The following is a 16,738-nucleotide window of genomic DNA, read 5'->3' as shown; positions in this document are numbered from 1 at the left end:
GTATATTGTAGGTCTGGGTGGTGTTCTTATACTACAGTATATTGTAGGTCTGGGTGGTGTTCTGTTACTACAGTATATTGTAGGTCTGGTGGTGTTCTGATCCTACAGTATATTGTAGGTCAGGGTGGTGTTCTGATACTACAGTATATTGTAGGTCTGGGTGGTGTTCTGATCCTACACTATATTGTAGGTCTGGGTGGTGTTCTGATCCTACAGTATATTGTAGGTCTGGGTGGTGTTCTGACCCTACAGTATATTGTAGGTCAGGGTGGTGTTCTGATACTACAGTATATTGTAGGTCTTGGTTTTGTTCTGATCCTACAGTATATTGTAGGTCTGGGTGGTGTTCTGATCCTACAGTATATTGTAGGTCTGGGTGGTGTTCTGATCCTACAGTATATTGTAGGTCTGGGTGGTGTTCTGATCCTACAGTATATTGTAGGTCTGGGTGGTGTTCTGATCCTACAGTATATTGTAGGTCTGGGTGGTGTTCTGATACTACAGTATGTTGTAGGTCTGGGTGGTGTTCTTATACTACAGTATATTGTAGGTCTGGGTGGTGTTCTTATACTACAGTATATTGTAGGTCTGGGTGGTGTTCTGATACTACAGTATATTGTAGGTCTGGTGGTGTTCTGATCCTACAGTATATTGTAGGTCAGGGTGGTGTTCTGATACTACAGTATATTGTAGGTCTGGGTGGTGTTCTGATCCTACACTATATTGTAGGTCTGGGTGGTGTTCTGATCCTACAGTATATTGTAGGTCTGGGTGGTGTTCTGACACTACAGTATATTGTAGGTCAGGGTGGTGTTCTGATACCTCATTATATTGTAGGTCTTGGTTTTGTTCTGATCCTACAGTATATTGTAGGTCTGGGTGGTGTTCTGATCCTACAGTATATTGTAGGTCTGGGTGGTGTTCTGATCCTACAGTATATTGTAGGTCTGGGTGGTGTTCTGATCCTACAGTATATTGTAGGTCTGGGTGGTGTTCTGATACTACAGTATATTGTTGGTCTGGGTGGTGTTCTGACCCTACAGTATATTGTAGGTCTGGGTGGTGTTCTGATACTACAGTATATTGTAGGTCTGGGTGGTCTTCTGATCCTACAGTATATTGTAGGTATTGGTGGTGTTCTGATACTACAGTATATTGTAGGTCTGGGTGGTGTTCTGATCCTACAGTATATTGTGGGTCTGGGTGGTTTTCTGATACTACAGTATATTGTGGGTCTGGGTGGTGTTCTGATCCTACAGTATATTGTAGGTCTGGTTGGTGTTCTGATACTACAGTATATTGTGGTTCTGGGTGGTGTTCTGATACTACAGTATATTGTGGGTCTGGGTGGTGTTCTGATCCTACAGTATATTGTGGGTCTGGGTGGTGTTCTGATACTACAGTATATTGTAGGTCTGGGTGGTGTTCTGATACTACAGTATATTGTAGGTCTGGGTGGTATTCTGATACTACAGTATATTGTGGTTCAGGGTGGTGTTCTGATACTACAGTATATTGTGGTTCAGGGTGGTGTTCTGATACTACAGTATATTGTAGGTCTGGGTGGTGTTCTTATACTACACTATATTGTAGGTCTGGGTGGTGTTCTTATACTACATTATATTGTAGGTCTGGGTGGTGTTCTTATACTACAGTATATTGTAGGTCTGGGTGGTGTTCTTATACTACAGTATATTGTAGGTCTGGGTGGTGTTCTGATCCTACAGTATATTGTAGTTCTGGGTGGTGTTCTGATACTACAGTATATTGTAGGTCTGGGTGGTGTTCTGATACTACAGTATATTGTGGTTCAGGGTGGTGTTCTGATCCTACAGTATATTGTAGGTCTGGGTGGTGTTCTGATACTACAGTATATTGTGGTTCAGGGTGGTGTTCTGATCCTACAGTATATTGTAGGTCTGGGTGGTGTTCTTATAATACAGTATATTGTAGGTTTGGGTGGTGTTCTTATACTACAGTATATTGTAGGTCTGGGTGGTGTTCTTATACTACAGTATATTGTAGGTCTGGGTGGTGTTCTTATACTACAGTATATTGTAGGTCTGGGTGGTGTTCTGATCCTACAGTATATTGTAGTTCTGGGTGGTGTTCTGATACTACAGTATATTGTAGATCTGGGTGGTGTTCTGATACTACAGTATATTGTGGTTCAGGGTGGTGTTCTGATCCTACAGTATATTGTAGGTCTGGGTGGTGTTCTGATACTACAGTATATTGTGGTTCAGGGTGGTGTTCTGATCCTACAGTATATTGTAGGTCTGGGTGGTGTTCTTATACTACAGTATATTGTAGGTTTGGGTGGTGTTCTTATACTACAGTATATTGTAGGTCTGGGTGGTGTTCTGATACTACAGTATATTGTAGGTCTGTGTGGTGTTCTGATCCTACAGTATATTGTAGGTCTGGGTGGTGTTCTGATACTACAGTATATTGTAGGTTTGGGTGGTGTTCTGACCCTACAGTATATTGTAGGTCTGGGTGGTGTTCTGATACTACAGTATATTGTAGGTCTGGGTGGTGTTCTGATCCTACAGTATATTGTAGGTCTGGGTGGTGTTCTGATACTACAGTATATTGTAGGTCTGGGTGGTGTTCTGATCCTACAGTATATTGTGGGTCTGGGTGGTGTTCTGATACTACAGTATATTGTGGGTCTGGGTGGTGTTCTGATCCTACAGTATATTGTAGGTCTGGGTGGTGTTCTGATACTACAGTATATTGTAGGTCTGGGTGATGTTCTGATACTACAGTATATTGTGGGTCTGGGTGGTGTTCTGATCCTACAGTATATTGTAGGCCTGGGTGGTGTTCTGATACTACAGTATATTGTGGTTCAGGGTGGTGTTCTGATCCTACAGTATATTGTAGGTCTGGGTGGTGTTCTGATACTACAGTATATTGTGGTTCAGGGTGGTGTTCTGATCCTACAGTATATTGTAGGTCTGGGTGGTGTTCTTATACTACAGTATATTGTAGGTTTTGGTGGTGTTCTTATACTACAGTATATTGTAGGTCTGGGTGGTGTTCTTATACTACAGTATATTGTAGGTCTGGGTGGTGTTCTTATACTACAGTATATTGTAGGTTTGGGTGGTGTTCTTATACTACAGTATATTGTAGGTCTGGGTGGTGTTCTTATACTACAGTATATTGTAGGTCTGGGTGGTGTTCTTATACTACAGTATATTGTAGGTCTGGGTGGTGTTCTTATACTACAGTATATTGTAGGTATGGGTGGTGTTCTGATACTACAGTATATTGTAGGTTTGGGTGGTGTTCTTATACTACAGTATATTGTAGGTCTGCGTGGTGTTCTTATACTACAGTATATTGTAGGTCTGGGTGGTGTTCTTCTACTACAGTATATTGTATGTCTGGGTGGTGTTCTGATCCTACAGTATATTGTAGTTCTGGGTGGTGTTCTGATACTACAGTATATTGTAGGTCTGGGTGGTGTTCTGATACTACAGTATATTGTGGTTCAGGGTGGTGTTCTGATCCTACAGTATATTGTAGGTCTGGGTGGTGTTCTGATACTACAGTATATTGTGGTTCAGGGTGGTGTTCTGATCCTACAGTATATTGTAGGTCTGGGTGGTGTTCTTATACTACAGTATATTGTAGGTTTGGGTGGTGTTCTTATACTACAGTATATTGTAGGTATGGGTGGTGTTCTTATACTACAGTATATTGTAGATCTGGGTGGTGTTCTTATACTACAGTATATTGTAGGTCTGGGTGGTGTTCTGATACTACAGTATATTGTAGGTCTGGGTGGTGTTCTGATACTACAGTATATTGTGGGTCTGGGTGGTGTTCTGATACTACAGTATATTGTAGGTCTGGGTGGTGTTCTGATACTACAGTATGTTGTAGGTCTGGGTGGTGTTCTTATACTACAGTATATTGTAGGTCTGGGTGGTGTTCTTATACTACAGTATATTGTAGGTCTGGGTGGTGTTCTGATACTACAGTATATTGTAGGTCTGGGTGGTGTTCTGATCCTACAGTATATTGTAGGTCAGGGTGGTGTTCTGATGCTACAGTATATTGTAGGTCTGGGTGGTGTTCTGATCCTACAGTATATTGTAGGTCTGGGTGGTGTTCTGATCCTACAGTATATTGTAGGTCTGGGTGGTGTTCTGACCCTACAGTATATTGTAGGTCAGGGTGGTGTTCTGATACTACAGTATATTGTAGGTCTTGGTTTTGTTCTGATCCTACAGTATATTGTAGGTCTGGGTGGTGTTCTGATCCTACAGTATATTGTAGGTCTGGGTGGTGTTCTGATCCTACAGTATATTGTAGGTCTGGGTGGTGTTCTGATCCTACAGTATATTGTAGGTCTGGGTGGTGTTCTGATCCTACAGTATATTGTAGGTCTGGGTGGTGTTCTGATACTACAGTATATTGTTGGTCTGGGTGGTGTTCTGATCCTACAATATATTGTAGGTCTGGGTGGTGTTCTGATCCTACAGTATATTGTAGGTCTGGGTGGTGTTCTGATACTACAGTATATTGTAGGTCTGGGTGGTGTTCTGATCCTACAGTATATTGTAGGTCTGGGTGGTGTTCTGATAGTACAGTATATTGTGGTTCAGGGTGGTGTTCTGATCCTACAGTATATTGTAGGTCTGGGTGGTGTTCTTATACTACAGTATAATGTAGGTTTTGGTGGTGTTCTTATACTACAGTATATTGTAGGTCTGGGTGGTGTTCTTATACTACAGTATATTGTAGGTCTGGGTGGTGTTCTTATACTACAGTATATTGTAGGTTTGGGTGGTGTTCTTATACTACAGTATATTGTAGGTCTGGGTGGTGTTCTTATACTACAGTATATTGTAGGTATGGGTGGTGTTCTTATACTACAGTATATTGTAGGTCTGGGTGGTGTTCTTATACTACAGTATATTGTAGGTCTGGGTGGTGTTCTGATACTACAGTATATTGTAGGTTTGGGTGGTGTTCTTATACTACAGTATATTGTAGGTCTGCGTGGTGTTCTTATACTACAGTATATTGTAGGTCTGGGTGGTGTTCTTATACTACAGTATATTGTAGGTCTGGGTGGTGTTCTGATCCTACAGTATATTGTAGTTCTGGGTGGTGTTCTGATACTACAGTATATTGTAGGTCTGGGTGGTGTTCTGATACAACAGTATATTGTGGTTCAGGGTGGTGTTCTGATCCTACAGTATATTGTAGGTCTGGGTGGTGTTCTGATACTACAGTATATTGTGGTTCAGGGTGGTGTTCTGATCCTACAGTATATTGTAGGTCTGGGTGGTGTTCTTATACTACAGTATATTGTAGGTCTGGGTGGTGTTCTGATACTACAGTATATTGTCGGTCTGGGTGGTGTTCTGATACTACAGTATATTGTAGGTCTGGGTGGTGTTCTGATACTACAGTATGTTGTAGGTCTGGGTGGTGTTCTTATACTACAGTATATTGTAGGTCTGGGTGGTGTTCTTATACTACAGTATATTGTAGGTCTGGGTGGTGTTCTGATACTACAGTATATTGTAGGTCTGGGTGGTGTTCTGATCCTACAGTATATTGTAGGTCAGGGTGGTGTTCTGATACTACAGTATATTGTAGGTCTGGGTGGTGTTCTGATCCTACAGTATATTGTAGGTCTGGGTGGTGTTCTGATCCTACAGTATATTGTAGGTCTGGGTGGTGTTCTGACCCTTCAGTATATTGTAGGTCAGGGTGGTGTTCTGATACTACAGTATATTGTAGGTCTTGGTTTTGTTCTTATCCCACAGTATATTGTAGGTCTGGGTGGTGTTCTGATCCTACAGTATATTGTAGGTCTGGGTGGTGTTCTGATCCTACAGTATATTGTAGGTCTGGGTGTTGTTCTTATACTACAGTATATTGTAGGTCTGGGTGGTGTTCTTATACTACAGTATATTGTAGGTTTGGGTGGTGTTCTTATACTACAGTATATTGTAGGTCTGGGTGGTGTTCTTATACTACAGTATATTGTAGGTCTGGGTGGTGTTCTTATACTACAGTATATTGTAGGTATGGGTGGTGTTCTGATACTACAGTATATTGTAGGTTTGGGTGGTGTTCTTATACTACAGTATATTGTAGGTCTGCGTGGTGTTCTTATACTACAGTATATTGTAGGTCTGGGTGGTGTTCTTATACTACAGTATATTGTAGGTCTGGGTGGTGTTCTGATCCTACAGTATATTGTAGTTCTGGGTGGTGTTCTGATACTACAGTATATTGTAGGTCTGGGTGGTGTTCTGATACTACAGTATATTGTGGTTCAGGGTGGTGTTCTGATCCTACAGTATATTGTAGGTCTGGGTGGTGTTCTGATACTACAGTATATTGTGGTTCAGGGTGGTGTTCTGATCCTACAGTATATTGTAGGTCTGGGTGGTGTTCTTATACTACAGTATATTGTAGGTTTGGGTGGTGTTCTTATACTACAGTATATTGTAGGTATGGGTGGTGTTCTTATACTACAGTATATTGTAGATCTGGGTGGTGTTCTTATACTACAGTATATTGTAGGTCTGGGTGGTGTTCTGATACTACAGTATATTGTAGGTCTGGGTGGTGTTCTGATACTACAGTATATTGTGGGTCTGGGTGGTGTTCTGATACTACAGTATATTGTAGGTCTGGGTGGTGTTCTGATACTACAGTATGTTGTAGGTCTGGGTGGTGTTCTTATACTACAGTATATTGTAGGTCTGGGTGGTGTTCTTATACTACAGTATATTGTAGGTCTGGGTGGTGTTCTGATACTACAGTATATTGTAGGTCTGGGTGGTGTTCTGATCCTACAGTATATTGTAGGTCAGGGTGGTGTTCTGATGCTACAGTATATTGTAGGTCTGGGTGGTGTTCTGATCCTACAGTATATTGTAGGTCTGGGTGGTGTTCTGATCCTACAGTATATTGTAGGTCTGGGTGGTGTTCTGATACTACAGTATATTGTAGGTCTGGGTGGTGTTCTGACCCTACAGTATATTGTAGGTCTGGGTGGTGTTCTGATACTACAGTATATTGTAGGTCTGGGTGGTGTTCTGATCCTACAGTATATTGTAGGTCTGGGTGGTGTTCTGATACTACAGTATATTGTAGGTCTGGGTGGTGTTCTGATCCTACAGTATATTGTGGGTCTGGGTGGTTTTCTGATACTACAGTATATTGTGGGTCTGGGTGGTGTTCTGATCCTACAGTATATTGTAGGTCTGGGTGGTGTTCTGATACTACAGTATATTGTAGTTCTGGGTGGTGTTCTGATACTACAGTATATTGTGGGTCTGGGTGGTGTTCTGATACTACAGTATATTGTAGGTCTGGGTGGTGTTCTGATACTACAGTATATTGTAGGTCTGGGTGGTGTTCTGATACTACAGTATATTGTGGTTCAAGGTGGTGTTCTGATACTACAGTATATTGTGGTTCAGGGTGGTGTTCTGATACTACAGTATATTGTAGGTCTGGGTGGTGTTCCTATACTACACTATATTGTAGGTCTGGGTGGTGTTCTTATACTACAGTATATTGTAGGTCTGGGTGGTGTTCTGATCCTACAGTATATTTTAGTTCTGGGTGGTGTTCTGATACTACAGTATATTGTAGGTCTGGGTGGTGTTCTGATACTACAGTATATTGTGGTTCAGGGTGGTGTTCTGATCCTACAGTATATTGTAGGTCTGGGTGGTGTTCTGATACTACAGTATATTGTGGTTCAGGGTGGTGTTCTGATCCTACAGTATATTGTAGGTCTGGGTGGTGTTCTGATACTACAGTATATTGTAGGTCTGGGTGGTGTTCTGACCCTACAGTATATTGTGGGTCTGGGTGGTGTTCTGATACTACAGTATATTGTGGTTCAAGGTGGTGTTCTGATACTACAGTATATTGTGGTTCAGGGTGGTGTTCTGATACTACAGTATATTGTAGGTCTGGGTGGTGTTCCTATACTACAGTATATTGTAGGTCTGGGTGGTGTTCTTATACTACAGTATATTGTAGGTCTGGGTGGTGTTCTGATCCTACAGTATATTTTAGTTCTGGGTGGTGTTCTGATACTACAGTATATTGTAGGTCTGGGTGGTGTTCTGATACTACAGTATATTGTGGTTCAGGGTGGTGTTCTGATCCTACAGTATATTGTAGGTCTGGGTGGTGTTCTGATACTACAGTATATTGTGGTTCAGGGTGGTGTTCTGATCCTACAGTATATTGTAGGTCTGGGTGGTGTTCTGATACTACAGTATATTGTAGGTCTGGGTGGTGTTCTGACCCTACAGTATATTGTGGGTCTGGGTGGTGTTCTGATACTACAGTATATTGTAGGTCTGGGTGGTGTTCTGATCCTACAGTATATTGTAGGTCTGGGTGGTGTTCTGATACTACAGTATATTGTAGGTCTGGGTGGTGTTCTGACCCTACAGTATATTGTAGGTCTGGGTGGTGTTCTGATACTACAGTATATTGTAGGTCTGGGTGGTGTTCTGATCCTACAGTATATTGTAGGTCTGGGTGGTGTTCTGATACTACAGTATATTGTAGGTCTGGGTGGTGTTCTGATCCTACAGTATATTGTGGGTCTGGGTGGTTTTCTGATACTACAGTATATTGTGGGTCTGGGTGGTGTTCTGATCCTACAGTATATTGTAGGTCTGGGTGGTGTTCTGATACTACAGTATATTGTAGTTCTGGGTGGTGTTCTGATACTACAGTATATTGTGGGTCTGGGTGGTGTTCTGATCCTACAGTATATTGTGGGTCTGGGTGGTGTTCTGATACTACAGTATATTGTAGGTCTGGGTGGTGTTCTGATACTACAGTATATTGTAGGTCTGGGTGGTGTTCTGATACTACAGTATATTGTGGTTCAAGGTGGTGTTCTGATACTACAGTATATTGTGGTTCAGGGTGGTGTTCTGATACTACAGTATATTGTAGGTCTGGGTGGTGTTCTTATACTACACTATATTGTAGGTCTGGGTGGTGTTCTTATACTACAGTATATTGTAGGTCTGGGTGGTGTTCTTATACTACAGTATATTGTAGGTCTGGGTGGTGTTCTTATACTACAGTATATTGTAGGTCTGGGTGGTGTTCTGATCCTACAGTATATTGTAGTTCTGGGTGGTGTTCTGATACTACAGTATATTGTAGGTCTGGGTGGTGTTCTGATACTACAGTATATTGTGGTTCAGGGTGGTGTTCTGATCCTACAGTATATTGTAGGTCTGGGTGGTGTTCTGATACTACAGTATATTGTGGTTCAGGGTGGTGTTCTGATCCTACAGTATATTGTAGGTCTGGGTGGTGTTCTTATAATACAGTATATTGTAGGTTTGGGTGGTGTTCTTATTCTACAGTATATTGTAGGTCTGGGTGGTGTTCTTATACTACAGTATATTGTAGGTCTGGGTGGTGTTCTTATACTACAGTATATTGTAGGTCTGGGTGGTGTTCTGATCCTACAGTATATTGTAGTTCTGGGTGGTGTTCTGATACTACAGTATATTGTAGGTCTGGGTGGTGTTCTGATACTACAGTATATTGTGGTTCAGGGTGGTGTTCTGATCCTACAGTATATTGTAGGTCTGGGTGGTGTTCTTATACTACAGTATATTGTAGGTTTGGGTGGTGTTCATATACTACAGTATATTGTAGGTCTGGGTGGTGTTCTTATACTACAGTATATTGTAGGTCTGGGTGGTGTTCTTATACTACAGTATATTGTAGGTCTGGGTGGTGTTCTGATACTACAGTATATTGTAGGTCTGGGTGGTGTTCTGATACTACAGTATATTGTGGGTCTGGGTGGTGTTCTGATACTACAGTATATTGTAGGTCTGGGTGGTGTTCTGATACTACAGTATGTTGTAGGTCTGGGTGGTGTTCTTATACTACAGTATATTGTAGGTCTGGGTGGTGTTCTTATACTACAGTATATTGTAGGTCTGGGTGGTATTCTCATACTACAGTATAGTGTAGGTCTGGGTGGTGTTCTGATCCTACAGTATATTGTAGGTCTGGGTGGTGTTCTGATACTACAGTATATTGTAGGTCTGGGTGGTGTTCTGATACTACAGTATATTGTAGGTCTGGGTGGTGTTCTGATACTACAGTATATTGTGGGTCTGGGTGATGTTCTGATCCGACAGTATATTGTAGGTCTCGGTGGTGTTCTGATCCTACAGTATATTGTAGGTCTGGGTGGTGTTCTGATCCTACAGTATATTGTAGGTCTGGGTGGTGTTCTGATACTACAGTATATTGTAGGTCTGGGTGGTGTTCTGATCCTACAGTATATTGTGGGTCTGGGTGGTGTTCTGATCCTACAGTATATTGTAGGTCTGGGTGGTGTTTTGATCCTACAGTATATTGTAGGTCTGGGTGGTGTTCTGATCCTACAGTATATTGTAGGTCTGGGTGGTGTTCTGATACTACAATATATTGGAGGTCTGGGTGGTGTTCTGATACTACAGTATGTTGTAGGTCTGGATGGTGTTCTGATACTACAGTATATTGTAGGTCTGGGTGGTGTTCTGATGCTACAGTATATTGTAGGTCTGGGTGGTGTTCTGATACTACAGTATGTTGTAGGTCTGGGTGGTGTTCTGATACTACAGTATATTGTAGGTCTGGGTGGTGTTCTGATACTACAGTATATTGTAGGTCTGGGTGGTGTTCTGATCCTACAGTATATTGTAGGTCTGGGTGGTGTTCTGATCCTACAGTATGTTGTAGGTCTGGGTGGTGTTCTGACCCTACAGTATATTGTAGGTCTGGGTGGTGTTCTGATCCTACAGTATATTGTGGGTCTGGGTGGTGTTCTGATCCTGCAGCATATTTGTGTGACGACCCTCCCACTCTGTCTGCCGTATTCTCTCTTTGTTCTTGTTTCCTTATTAGGATGCCAGTGGGCGGAGTTGGGAGGGTCGTCAGCTACATGGGACACACCTGTGCCAGGTGTGTCCCAGGATAAATAGACCTCTTCCACATTCATGGAAGAGACTCTCTCCATGCAGACACCTTTATAGATTGTGTTGTGTTTCTTGGTGGTTTTTTGGTTGTTTGCTTTAGCATCTTTCAACACCCTGCATTATCACATTCATGCATGCAAAACACTCACTTACACTACTGATTACTGATTACACACACCATTGTACATTATACTTAGTTACTTATTTAATAAATATATATTTTGTTAATCCTTATCTCCACGTTGTCTCCCTTTTGTTACGGGCTTTGAGCCGGTTTGTGACATTTGTGACCCATTTCAGGAAACTAGGTGTATGTCATGGGTCACTACACAGGACAGCCGTTTAGCCACAGAAAAAGCAAGCAACCTTCCGGCTAGCCAGGATTGGCTAAGATAATTAGTGGGCTGGACATGCCAAGAGATGAGTTTGGATTGGTCTGCCATATAGCACACTTCTGTCAATTGGAGCTGGTCAAAATGTCTACGTAATCCTGTCAAATGCAGCGTTTTTTTTATGTATTGCGAAGTAAATCTGCATAAACTTAATGTCAAGTTAAAGTGTACTGTTAGCTAGCTAACGTTAGCTGGCTGGCTCGCTAGGTAACATTTTGTGTATTCTCTCCACTTTCTGGAGGACCGAGTTTTGAAAATCAGTTGCATTCGAGCATGATAGCTCGAATGAGATAGAAACAAAACCTGTTTCCGGATTTAATCTTCAAACTAAGGGCAACCATGGCATCCGACAGGAGACGCGTCCAACCATGATGTATGGATAGTCTAGCTAGCAACATTTTGAGATATTACACAGATTAACTGATGAATTTACGAACTCTCAACACCCGTTGAATATGGCCGGTGTCAGTAAACGTCGGCAAAAAAAGTGTAAGTAAATTGTTTCCAGCAGCACAGTTCCAGTTACCAACGCTCTGGATAACATGAAAACATCCTAATCCGCTCTGCTAGGGTGAGCAATGTTCAGTCAGCTGTTATCTCTCACTTAGATGTCTGGATGTAGCTAGCAAGTAACTTGGGTGCTTGACTGTTAGGACAGAAAGCTCAAATCAACACCTAAAGAGATGTGCGGGGCTAAAGCTTAAAAGGGTGTGAACGATGCTGAATGGGTGTAGACAAAGAAGAGCTCTCCAGTAGGTACCAAAACACTCAAAGGCCATTTTCTCAAAAGTGAGTCTAAAAGATTATCAACTTCAAAGCAAAACTACTTTCCCATTGACGCAACTGTAGTGTATGATATCCCATTTTGTAGCTCTGAGTCTTTACTTTTATCCAATGTAAAAAACACATTTTCAAATGTTGCTACATAAGACGGTTGGTCACATTTTAGCATATTGTCTGGGTGGTGTTCTGACCCTACAGTATATTGTAGCATATTGTCTGGGTGGTGTTCTGACCCGACAGTATATTGTAGCATATTGTCTGGGTGGTATTCTGACCCTACAGTATATTGTAGCATATTGTCTGGGTGGTGTTCTGACCCTACAGTATATTGTAGCATATTGTCTGGGTGGTGTTCTGACCCGACAGTATATTGTAGCATATTGTCTGGGTGGTGTTCTGACCCTACAGTATATTGTAGCATATATTCTGACCCTACAGTATATTGTAGCATATTGTCTGGGTGGTGTTCTGACCCTACAGTATATTGTAGCATATTGTCTGGGTCGAGTTCTAATCCTACAGTATATTGTAGCATATTGTCTGGGTGGTGTTCTGACCCTACAGTATATTGTAGCATATTGTCTGGGTGGTGTTCTGACCCTACAGTACATTGTAGCATATTGTCTGGGTGGTGTTCTGACCCTACAGTATATTGTAGCATATTGTCTGGGTGGTGTTCTGACCCGGCAGTATATTGTAGCATATTGTCTGGGTGGTGTTCTGACCCTACAGTATATTGTAGCATATTGTCTGGGTGGTGTTCTGACCCTACAGTATATTGTAGCATATTGTCTGGGTCGAGTTCTAATCCTACAGTATATTGTAGCATATTGTCTGGGTGGTGTTCTGACCCTACAGTATATTGTAGCATATTGTCTGGGTGGTGTTCTGACCCGACAGTATATTGTAGCATATTGTCTGGGTGGTGTTCTGACCCTACAGTATATTGTAGCATATTGTCTGGGTGGTGTTCTGACCCTACAGTATATTGTAGCATATTGTCTGGGTGGTGTTCTGACCCTACAGTATATTGTAGCATATTGTCTGGGTGGTGTTCTGACCCTACAGTATATTGTAGCATATTGTCTGGGTGGTGTTCTGACCCTACAGTATATTGTAGCATATTGTCTGGGTGGTGTTCTGACCCGACAGTATATTGTAGCATATTGTCTGGGTGGTGTTCTGACCCTACAGTATATTGTAGCATATTGTCTGGGTGGTATTCTGACCCTACAGTATATTGTAGCATATTGTCTGGTTGGTGTTCTGACCCTACAGTATATTGTAGCATATTGTCTGGGTCGAGTTCTAATCCTACAGTATATTATAGCATATTGTCTGGGTGGTGTTCTGACCCTACAGTATATTGTAGCATATTGTCTGGGTGGTGTTCTGACCCTACAGTATATTGTAGCATATTGTCTGGGTGGTGTTCTGACCCGACAGTATATTGTAGCATATTGTCTGGGTGGTGTTCTGACCCTACAGTATATTGTAGCATATTGTCTGGGTGGTGTTCTGACCCTACAGTATATTGTAGCATATTGTCTGGGTGGTACCCTACAGTATATTGTAGCATATTGTCTGGGTGGTGTTCTGACCCGACAGTATATTGTAGCATATTGTCTGGGTGGTGTTCTGACCCTACAGTATATTGTAGCATATTGTCTGGGTGGTGTTCTGACCCTACAGTATATTGTAGCATATTGTCTGGGTCGAGTTCTGACCCTACAGTATATTGTAGCATATTGTCCTGACCCACAGTATATTAGCATAGACCCTACAGTATATAGCATATTGTCTGGGTGGTGTTCTGACCCTACAGTATATTGTAGCATATTGTCTCTGGGTGGTGTTCTGACCCTACAGTATATTGTAGCATATTGTCTGGGTGGTGTTCTGACCCTACAGTATATTGTAGCATATTGTCTGGGTGGTGTTCTGACCCTACAGTATATTGTAGCATATTGTCTGGGTGGTGTTCTGACCCTACAGTATATTGTAGCATATTGTCTGGGTGGTGTTCTGACCCTACAGTATATTGTAGCATATTGTCTGGGTCGAGTTCTAATCCTACAGTATATTGTAGCATATTGTCTGGGTGGTGTTCTGACCCTACAGTATATTGTAGCATATTGTCTGGGTGGTGTTCTGACCCTACAGTATATTGTAGCATATTGTCTGGGTGGTGTTCTGACCCTACAGTATATTGTAGCATATTGTCTGGGTGGTGTTCTGACCCTACAGTATATTGTAGCATATTGTCTGGGTGGTGTTCTGACCCTACAGTATATTGTAGCATATTGTCTGGGTGGTGTTCTGACCCTACAGTATATTGTAGCATATTGTCTGGGTGGTGTTCTGACCCTACAGTATATTGTAGGTGGTGTTCTGACCCTACAGTATATTGTAGCATATTGTCTGGGTGGTGTTCTGACCCTACAGTATATTGTAGCATATTGTCTGGGTGGTGTTCTGACCCTACAGTATATTGTAGCATATTGTCTGGGTGGTGTTAAGACCCTACAGTATATTGTAGCATATTGTCTGGGTGGTGTTCTGACCCTACAGTATATTGTAGCATATTGTCTGGGTGGTGTTCTGACCCTACAGTATATTGTAGCATATTGTCTGGGTGGTGTTCTGACCCGACAGTATATTGTAGCATATTGTCTGGGTGGTGTTCTGACCCTACAGTATATTGTAGCATATTGTCTGGGTGGTGTTCTGACCCTACAGTATATTGTAGCATATTGTCTGGGTGGTGTTCTGACCCTACAGTATATTGTAGCATATTGTCTGGGTGGTGTTCTGACCCTACAGTATATTGTAGCATATTGTCTGGGTGGTGTTCTGACCCTACAGTATATTGTAGCATATTGTCTGGGTGGTGTTCTGACCCGACAGTATATTGTAGCATATTGTCTGGGTGGTGTTCTGACCCTACAGTATATTGTAGCATATTGTCTGGGTGGTATTCTGACCCTACAGTATATTGTAGCATATTGTCTGGTTGGTGTTCTGACCCTACAGTATATTGTAGCATATTGTCTGGTCGAGTTCTAATGACCCTACAGTATATTGTAGCATATTGTCTGGGTGGTGTTCTGACCCTACAGTATATTTTAGCATATTGTCTAGCATATTGGGTGGTGTTCTGTATATTATAGCATATTGTCTGGGTGGTGTTCTGACCCTACAGTATATTTTAGCATATTGTCTGGGTGGTGTTCTGACCCTACAGTATATTGTAGCATATTGTCTGGGTGGTGTTACTGCATACCCGACAGTATATTGTAGCATATTGTCTGGGTGGTGTTCTGACCCTACAGTATATTGTAGCATATTGTCTGGGTGGTGTTCTGACCCTACAGTATATTGTAGCATATTGTCTGGGTGGTGTTCTGACCCTACAGTATATTGTAGCATATTGTCTGGGTGGTGTTCTGACCCTACAGTATATTGTAGCATATTGTCTGGGTGGTGTTCTGACCCTACAGTATATTGTAGCATATTGTCTGGGTGGTGTTCTGACCCTACAGTATATTGTAGCATATTGTCTGGGTGGTGTTCTGACCCTACAGTATATTGTAGCATATTGTCTGGGTGGTGTTCTGACCCTACAGTATATTGTAGCATATTGTCTGGGTGGTGTTCTGACCCTACAGTATATTGTAGCATATTGTCTGGGTGGTGTTCTGACCCTACAGTATATTGTAGCATATTGTCTGGGTGGTGTTCTGACCCTACAGTATATTGTAGCTGGGTGGTGTACTGCATACCCTACAGTATATTGTAGCATATTGTCTGGGTGGTGTTCTGACCCTACAGTATATTGTAGCATATTGTCTGGGTGGTGTTCTGACCCTACAGTATATTGTAGCATATTGTCTAGGTGGTGTTCTTACCCTACAGTATATTGTAGCATATTGTCTGGGTGGTGTTCTGACCCTCAGTATATTGTAGCATATTGTCTGGGTCGAGTTCTAATCCTACAGTATATTGTAGCATATTGTACTGGGTGGTGTTCTGACAGTATATTGTAGCATATTGTCTGGGTGGTGCATATTGTCTGGGTGGTGTTCTGACCCTACAGTATATTGTAGCATATTGTCTGGGTCGAGTTCTAATGACCCTACAGTATATTGTAGCATATTGTCTGGGTGGTGTTCTGACCCTACAGTATATTGTAGCATATTGTCTGGGTGGTGTTCTGACCCTACAGTATATTGTAGCATATTGTCTGGGTGGTGTTCTGACCCTACAGTATATTGTAGCATATTGTCTGGGTGGTGTTCTGACCCTACAGTATATTGTAGCATATTGTCTGGGTGGTGTTCTGACCCTACAGTATATTGTAGCATATTGTCTGGGTGGTGTTCTGACCCTACAGTATATTGTAGCATATTGTCTAGGTGGTGTTCTTACCCTACAGTATATTGTAGCATATTGTCTGGGTGGTGTTCTGACCCTACAGTATATTGTAGCATATTGTCTGGGTGGTGTTCTGACCCTACAGTATATTGTAGCATATTGTCTGGGTGGTGTTAAGAC

The sequence above is a fragment of the Oncorhynchus clarkii genome, chromosome 27 (assembly GCF_045791955.1).
Source record: "Oncorhynchus clarkii lewisi isolate Uvic-CL-2024 chromosome 27, UVic_Ocla_1.0, whole genome shotgun sequence".
Classification (NCBI taxonomy): Eukaryota; Metazoa; Chordata; class Actinopteri; order Salmoniformes; family Salmonidae; genus Oncorhynchus; species Oncorhynchus clarkii.
Note: the sequence above shows the minus strand (reverse complement) of the source record.